Source organism: Oryza sativa, chromosome 11, assembly GCF_034140825.1.
Source record: "Oryza sativa Japonica Group chromosome 11, ASM3414082v1".
Classification (NCBI taxonomy): Eukaryota; Viridiplantae; Streptophyta; class Magnoliopsida; order Poales; family Poaceae; genus Oryza; species Oryza sativa.
Window position 1 is genome coordinate 17989454 of NC_089045.1, and position 9480 is coordinate 17998933.

The 9480-nt window shown below is 37.9% G+C and overlaps 1 pseudogene; it reads right to left on the reverse strand.

Moving 5' to 3' along the window:
• Positions 1 to 548: 548 nt before the first annotated feature.
• LOC4350485 (indole-2-monooxygenase-like) lies at positions 549 to 3589 on the reverse strand (annotated as a pseudogene).
• Between the last annotated feature and the right edge of the window lie 5891 nt (positions 3590 to 9480).

Consider the following 9480-nt stretch of genomic DNA (forward strand, 5'->3'; position numbering starts at 1 on the left):
AAAGTAATTTATGGGTAAATTATTATTGTATCAAATTTCAAAATTTTCTATCTATCTTCGCAGGCGGATGTTTTCTTTTTTTGCAGGCGGCCGCTTCCTATTTTCGCAGGCGGACCGGACTAGCCAACGTCCGCCTACGAAAATTATCTTCGTAGGCGGACGGCCGCCCTACCTGCGAAGATCGGCAATCTTCACAGTCGTTTGCTTACAGGCGGATGGCCGCCCCGCCTGCGAAGACCGTTTTTGGCAGCTTGCGATAATGCTTTTCCTATTAGTGTAACTTATGATTCCTTTTTCTACAAGATGGAAAATATTAATTATACTACTCACACTGAGATCAAGATATATATCAACTGCATTATGTAATTTATCGATCTTCTACCACATATTAGCCAGGAAGTAAACATTACAAATGGCTCGAACATTAATCAATCCATACATTCACATCATATCACGCACAAACAAAGTATGCAAACAAACAGTTCAGCATGAACAAGCATTCAACATTTATTACATGCTACACTCATGATTTGGGAAGTAGCTAACAGCTACTCATGTTGTTTTGGGACCAATAGAAGCTTCTCTTTCCTGTGCACCGACAGCCCAAACACCTCAGACATATCAATCTCCGTTCCTGGTGGAAGCGTCCAATCGAATTTCCACATAAGATTTGCTAACATGATCTCAACAACAGCGATGCCAAACTTCATCCCAGGGCACATCCTCCGCCCATAACCAAATGGCAAGTACTGATAATCATTCTCCGTGAAGTTGACATTTGCAGCAGCACTACTCATGCTGTCAATGAACCTCTCAGGCACAAACTCCTCCACGTCCTCCCAGAAGCGTGGATCCCTACCAATGGCCCAAACATTGACCAAGACTCGTGTCCCTGAAGGGATCATATACCCATCGATGTTACAGTCATCCATGGAGATGTGTGGCGCAAGGACAGGCGCCACCGGGTGCAATCTAATCCCTTCTTTAATGACCGCTCGTAGGTAAGCCATGTTGTTTATGTCAACTTCGCTAACAATTTTTTGCCCTTTTGGGATGCATGCCCTCACCTCATCTTGCAGCTTCTTCAACATGCGTGGCCTCTGCATGAGCTCTGCGATGGTGAATTCAAGGACCAAAGCTGATGTGTCTATTCCCCCAAAAAAGACATCCTGAGGATTTATAACAAGGTGATAATCGATCAGCCTTCCATATTCTTATATATTTATCCAACCGATAGTTTTGTGTACAGTTTAGTTATGGGCTTCAATAGAGAGCGTAAATTGATATATGAGACATGGCAAATGGAAATCGATCTTAGATAGGAATTGGAAGGTATGTGCTTTGTGAATTTGATGCTAACCTCAAGGTCGTATTGAAAAAGTATGATTGAAAAACTATGCATTTGCTGATTAAAATAGTATGGAAAAGGTTGCCAGTTGTCCATTCACATTACGTACTTATATCTCATCTTCTTAAAGATAACGGAAGCTACTACTTAAAGAACTGTGTTTCGAATACTTACCTGAAGAATAGCTTTGACGTGCTCTCTGGTGAAACCATACTCCTGTCTGACAGAGAGCAAAATGTCCACAAAGTCCTCGTCATTCTGGTCAGAGATAAGATTGCAACTGTGATCATCGTTCTCATGGTCATTGATCAGTTCTTCCAGCAGCTCGTCCCACCTCTTCTTCAATCTCTCAGCTTTCAAGCACATCATCTTCCCAACCAATCCGACCCGAGCTAGGACAGGGAAGTACTCCTCGATGTCGAAGCCACCGAGCAGAAGCGATGTCTCATTGGCCAACTCTTGGAAAATCCTCTTCTATCTGTCGTCACGGGGGCACTTCCCTGACACTGTACGGCATATCATGTCATTTGTAAATGACCTGAGAATCTGGCCTATATCCACCACTGCGCTTGCTGTTGCCGCCTTGCTAATCTTGGTCATGACCAAGCTAACCTAGAACATTGTGTGAAACAGTTTTAACATTGGGCAATTATAGGCTAGAGACCAATATAAAATGTCTACAAGATCAACTTTTATTAAAACTCGGAGAGTGGTCGCAGCTTTCAAGTTTGCAGACTAAATAAAATTCTTTTGCCATATGTCTACTATGCAATTTCTCTGCGACCAATCTAATTATTTTGAAACATTAATTGTCTATCATAATAAATTCACAGAATGTAGGATTCCTAATTCTCCAAACATATTTGCACAATCCCTTATTTATTCCTATTGTCGCACTGTGACATGTTAGCCCCATGTAGGCATGTACGCATGTCAATGAAAATGTGCAGCAAGCAATAAGGGAATGGGTCAAGTCGGGAGAAAATAAGCATTTTATCGAAGAATGTAATGTGTAAAATACATTTTTACAATTTCTATTTTTAATTGGACTTGGTGTAGAAAAGGCTACAATAAACTTCTAAAATTGTGCACAAATTTACTGCATTTTATATTTCACCTTCCAATATACATAAAAGTCGTGATAGGTGGCCTCAAGAATAAGAAATAGTGTCTGTAATTTGGAATGGAAAAGTCAATTATCAAACATGAGGGTGGTACCAGATTCTTTTCAACCCACCACACATCTAGTTATATATCTTGTAGATTTTTTTCTTCTTCAATTAATAAGGTAATTTGTAGGCTTTGCAAGTGAAGGCAGATTCTCTTTGTTTTCATTCTAGTTTAATACTATAATAGATGGTGGATAAACTATACAATATTACAGGGGTTCAGCAAAAGATGTTGGTCAGGAGAATGATCTTTACAAGTTGTAATTATGAGATATAAGACATATAATACAGTGACTGAAACATGGTCTACCACAAGTAGGGAAATATTGTCTACCAAGTAGGAAAATATTATGACTACCTCCTTTCTCAAAATATATAACACCGTTGACTTTTCATACAATGTTTGACCATTTGTCTTATTAAATTAAGATTATATTTTGTTTCATGATAAAACAACTTATAATAAAATAATATCTATATAACTTTTTAATAAGACGAATGATCAAACATTGTACGAAGAGTCAACAACGACATATGTTTTGGAATTGAGGGAGGGAGTACATGCCAAGTTGGCATCTATAGTAGCTAACTAGTTTACCTCCTCCTCACGCGCAAGCCGTAACGACTGCACCTTCTTCGCACTGAGCAGGTGCGTGGTGACGAGCTTCCTAGCCTGCCGCCAGTGGTCGCCGTAGGGCGCGAACCTGACGTCGCGGGAGCGATAGAACACGATATCAGCCAGCAGCACCGTGCGAGGCCGTGAAGCGAACACGTGATCGTGCGTGTGCAGGATGGCCTCGGCGGCTGGCACGCGGCGACGACGCGACGAGCATCGGCACGGCGCCAAGCCAGAGGAGCAGGTCGGGCCCGTGCCGTGCGGTGAGGCGGCGGAGGGAGACGTGCGCGGGAGCGAGCCCACGAGGTGGAGGAGGTGCCCGATGACCAGCAGCGCCAGAGGTGAAGGTGGAAGGCGATCCTTATTGTTCTTCCTTGCTCGACTCGCGGAGAATGTGGCCAGAGCATAGTGTAGGAGTAGGAGAAGCACTACAACAAATATACCTTGTAGAGACATTTTCCTAATACTATAGAGACATTTATAAAATGCCTTTACAGTGTTATAGAGACATTTTGAATAGTGTCTCATAAGTGTCTTTTGGTGTATTGTCTCTACGAACTAAGAGGCATTTTATAAGATGTCTCTATGCAAATAAAGGCACTTTGTAAAGGCATTAATATGTTGTGGCAACTATAGCGAATCAATATGAAAAAAAAAGAAAAATATTATCCCTTACCAATCCTAGAACTCTTAACCTCTTGAGTTGACTATTTTTTATCTTCAATGTACTAACTATTTCAACCTCATTTAGTTACATGTAAATAAGTGATTTGTGTTACTTATATCTAGTTACTTGATATATATTAATATTTGAAAAAGTACCTTTACATCGTTTAAAATGCCTTAAGAAAATGCCTTTACATATGAGGCAAATTTTAAAGTGCCGAAAATATGTCTCTACAAGATAAATTTAATAAAGTATACTAAAAATATCTCTAAAGTGTCTGTAGAGTAAAAATATTTAAAGTGTCTGTAGAGTAAAAATATTTTAGACGATTTTGAAAGTGCCTCTAAAAAGTGTCTCTAGACTATAGAGTTTCAAAACTTAGAGGCATTTTAAAAATTGTCTCTACCAAAGAGCCTCTATATAAGGTTTTTGTTGTAGTGGAGGAAGACAGGGGACAGTAGCAAGAGAAGCCATGTTCTTGGAGCCGTCTCGATGATCATGGTCAAGTCATACAATCGTTCAGACATGCATGACAGATTTTGGAAATGATTTTTGGTGATGTGTTATATGGAGCATGAATGGAGAGGCAAGAAAGCAATATGCTAATCTGTTTGTCTCTCGCTTTTTAGTAGACGGATTGTAGAAAAAAGACAAAAGCATATCCATCACTTCCGTTGGATAGTTGGAACGATTCGTATCCGTCAAAGTTTAGTCGTAAAAATCAGCAGGTGCTACGGTGTCACTTAACCAGAGCACAAAGCACAGATATTCAATCGACTTTCTCATCTGCAGTCATTATCAGTGGCTATAGGATAATTAAGCTTTTTGTTCCTTTTTTTTCATTTGTTTTGTTGATCATGCTGAAGATGCATGCTAGTAATGAATGGGATAATCTTGTTGAATCACACAGTTAATAGTGGTAATTAAGAAATTATATACACTCGTTATCCGCGTGACAAGCAGAACCTTAATTAAATCTAAATCTTGATGCAGTTGACGATACGGTTGTCAGCCAAACATAAAAAACATGACCAATGGGAAATGACCGTCTACACAACTTTTCATTAAAAAGAAAAAGTCTCATCCAAACCAACCGAGAAAAGCCATGAACCCTGGTTCCTTAAGCCGTGCTTTAAGTTCTGTGCCCCCTACACGAGGGCTTACCCTCCGTAGGTTGATCTTAACATGTGTTTGTATGTGGGTCTAACGAGTGAATTCTTTTCAACTAGATCTGAAATTCTCTCCGATATGAAATTAAATCTAGGTTCTATGTGCTACTTGAGCACTGTAACCGAAAGGTTACATGCTCTCTTGCGTCAGACAAACTAAGATAAATGTATAAAAATGATATTAAGAGAGCTAAAGATGTTGGTTTTATAAATGGGGTGATTCCTCATTTGGTGGATGATGGTTTATCTATTTTGCAATATGCGGATGACACTATCATTTTTCTGGAGCATGATTTACAGCAAGCAAAGAATTTGAAACTGATTTTATCTGTGTTTGAAAAGCTATCTGGCTTAAAAATAAATTTTCACAAAAGTGAATTATTTTGTTTTGGTCAAGCGAATGATTATTATGATCAATACTTTGATATCTTTGGTTGTAAGCTAGGTGCTTTTCCTGTAAAATATCTTGGTATTCCTATGCATTTTAGAAAGCTTAGTAACAAAGATTAAAAAGTTATTGAACAAAGAATAGAGAAAAAACATAGTAGTTGGAAAGGTAAGCATATGTCTGTTGGGGGTAGATTAGTGTTAATTAATTATGTACTTTTAAGTTTAGCTATGTTTATGATTTCTGTTTTGATGTTCCCAAAGGGGTTCTTCAAAAAATAGATTATTATAGATCACGCTTCTTTTGGGAAGGGGATGATCATAAGAAAAGGTACAGACTTACTAAATGGGATATTATTTGCCAGCCCAAAGATCAAGGCGGTTTGGAGTTTCATAATCTGGAAATTCAAAACAAATGCTTGTTGAGTAAATGGTTATTTAAGTTAATAAATGAGGAAGGGGTTTGGCAAGACTTGTTGAAGAGAAAATATCTTTATAATAAGTCTATAACCCAAGTTGATAGGAAACAAAGTCTATATAACCCAAGTTGATAGGAAACATGGTGATTCCCATTTTTGGTCCGATCTAATGAAAGTTTAGGATACTTTCTTGAATATGGGTTCTTGGATTCTGAATAATGGGAACAAATAAGATTTTGGGAAGATAAATTGTTAGGTAACTTGCCTTATAAAGATAAGTATCCTTCCTTGTATACCATTGTCCGAAGGAAATGTTCTTCAATTGCTAGTGTTATGAATTTTGTTTCTCTTAATGTATCTTTTAGGAGAGCATTAGTGGATCGGAATCTTGTTTCTTAGCATGATTTGTATGCTTCTATTGTTCATATCCAGTTGAATCACTCATCTAATTGTTTTAAATGGAACTTTAATCAGAATGGTATGTTCACGGTAAGGTCAATGTTTCTTGCTTTAATTAATAATGGCTATATTGAGAGAAACAAGATAATTTGAAAGTTCAAGATGTCGCGCTTAAGATTAAGATCTTTATGTGGTATTTGCTTAAAGGTGTCGTATTAACTAAAGACAATTTGGTAAGACGGAATTGGAACGGTAGTTTGAGATGTTGTTTCTGTGTGAAAAATGAATCTATCCAACATCTTTTTATTGATTGTCATTATGCAAAGTTTTTATGGAGAGCAGTCCAATTCTCTTTTGGTTTATACCTTCGTAGTATTATAACCCACATTTTTTATGGTTGGCTTTTGGGGGTGGATAAGAAAAGGAGCAAGCTTGTACTTGTAGGAGCTTCTGCAATATGTTGGGCTCTGTGGTTGAGCAGGAATAATTTAGTTTTTGATAAATCACCATCCATCTCTTATATGCAGGTAATTTTCAGGACAACATATTGGCTCCGATACTGGGCGCAACTACAAAAGTTTGAAGAAGACGGAGAGTTTATAAAAGTTGCATGTTGCAAGCTTGAGATGACAATTATGCAATTTTGTCAATTATGGTTGGAGATTCACTAATAGACTTCAATAATGTGTTCTCCTTATTTTAGTTTCGTTACTTATTTTGTTCATTGGGTGTTTTCAATGATTTATTGAACTACACTCTTATTTGAGTACTACTATGTAATAATTGGCTGTAACTCTCTTGAGCAAAGGCCGGGATGTTATATTCCATTATCTAAAAAAAATAAAAATGATATTTAGTTAGCTATAATATGATAGGGACAGTAGAAATGCAAACTAAGAATTGACCAATGTCGAGAATGTAAACGTCTCGCTCCAGTGATCACTTGGAATTAGTGCCAGGCTGCTATGGGAGCAATTATAGTGGTGATAGATTCATTCAACTTGCACCAGTTTGATTTCTGCTCATCTTCCTGGACACTTCCCATCAATCTCATGCAGGTGTTGGTGCAACAGTTCCAAAACAAAATTACAGATTCCTCTAAGAAAAACAAAATGTTGCCCACACATTGCCATGGTACCTCATCACCAAAGCATGCCACCACTCCCTGTACTGAATTATCTGCGAGATCTACGATTCGTAACCTTCCATGCAGATGAACTGAACATGAGTGACCCTCCCCCCTTGGGCTGAGAGCCTGAGATTGCATCGCCAGGTTTCAGTGGCGTTAATTCGCGAGTTTTGCATAAAGTATACCTATAATATTATTACAACTTTAAATATATATGCATTCGTAAAATATAGGAAATAATAACATAGTCATGTAGGTATTTTCATTTCTTGGATTGTTTGGAGTGTTACTTTTTTAAGAAAGTACAGTGGAGGAGGCCTCCATGGTATAAATATTAAAAATATGGTTTATGTAAAAAAAAGAAGAGAGAGAAACAAACAAAACCAGAAACAAACAAAACCAAAAATAAATCAAATTACAGATGGTCAATCCATGATTGCACCAAAGGTCGATGAATTTCCATGAGTGTAGGTAAATGTAGACTCAAATCTATCTTTAAGTTTCTCTTCCAAGAGAGAACAACAGGTTGGACATCATTAAAAATCAAATTATTGATGATGTGACCATCAAGTATATGCATACAACCAAGTATGAGAAATATGAAACATTGTCAAAGAATACATCGGATGAATAGAGTATCTACAAGATATTAAAGTTCAATAAGTTTTGGAATCCAGTTCGGCCTCCGGAGATAGCACTGACTTCAAACGGACCTAGTGTCTTCATGTCAAATTCCGATCTGGGTGATCTTGAACTTGATGGAAAGCTTATCTCGCTACCTTTTAAACGCATCCAGTCTCATATCCAAATTCATTCCGAGTCAACGGAAATCGTCAAAATAAGGCAGCGTTGTTACTGAAACCGAATTCGGGCCTTGTAATAGACTAGACCCATCTCGGAAGTGTCTCCCTCCAGCTCCACGAATTAGCACTTAAAACCTAGATCTATTTTTATCTATAAATGTATGTGTACACCCTCTAGAACAATCGGGTTGTGTTTAGTTGAATTTTGCCAAGTGCAAATCACCTTGTCTCTAGTCCTTGCTCGATTAGTCAGCGTATATAGATTCAGAGCCCCGAATAGTTGGTGTGTTGATTTGCCGGGTCGATTAGATCTACCACTTCAATCGTAACTATTTCTCGTGCTTAATCACCTATTCGCAATATTTAGATTGCATCTTATCTTGTTCTTGCAGTGTTATCTCGTTTGCATTGCAGGGATCATCAACCGCGCATCACGGTTGGTACAACATCGTTTGTGGTGTAGCGATTGTACGGCATCCTGGACTTGTTCTATTTGGTAGCCACGTCGCAAACGTCGCACTCGATCAAAGTAAGAGTTACCCCTCACCAGAAGATCGGGCCATGAGAGAGAGAGCGTCATCAATTTCTCTCATTCCAAATATTCCAAGCTGCCAAGAGAAAAAGTTCCATGAAGCAATGATAGGGAAAATAAGCACGCTGGGATTGAATCATTTGATGAAAATTCTGTGCAGTAACCCAATTCCACCCCAGCTGACTCCAACAAAGGGAGCAGAAATCGCATGAGAAGATGAGATGCTATCGAGTTTCCCTAACATTTAAATGGTAGCTAGAACAAAGGGCAGTCGCATGAGCTGGGATACAATGCTTTCAATCCAAAAGATCCCTTGTATTAACTATGTCCAGAAATAAAAGCCAACCAAAAACTTGATCTTCTTGTTGTATAGTACAACAAATCTTCAAATCCACATGGCAAATTGCTGTCTTTGAGAAAAGAAAAAGTGCAAATATAAGGCTCAAAATTCAACATGCTACGTTAGGAAAAAGTGCAAATTTTTGTGACTTCATGTGCCTAGAAACTAGTAGTTCCCTTGAATTACAAAAAAATATTGGATGTTCTGACAAATGAGTCACCTCAAAGGAAATTGTATATGAGTTAGTATGAAATTTTGAGGTTCATCAAATAGCAATGAACAAAGTTCATTTTACTCCCTTGAACTATTTGAACTATTCCAGATACCAAATCACTGTCTTGGAAAAAAGAAAAGGATTTTAAGAAAAAAACAATGCTCAAAATTCAAAATGCTATATTAGTAAAAAATATGCAAAATTGTGACTTGATGTCCCTAGCCACTAGAAATTTCATTGAATTACGAAAAATTCACCTCAAACGAAATGGTATAAGTTGGTTTACGG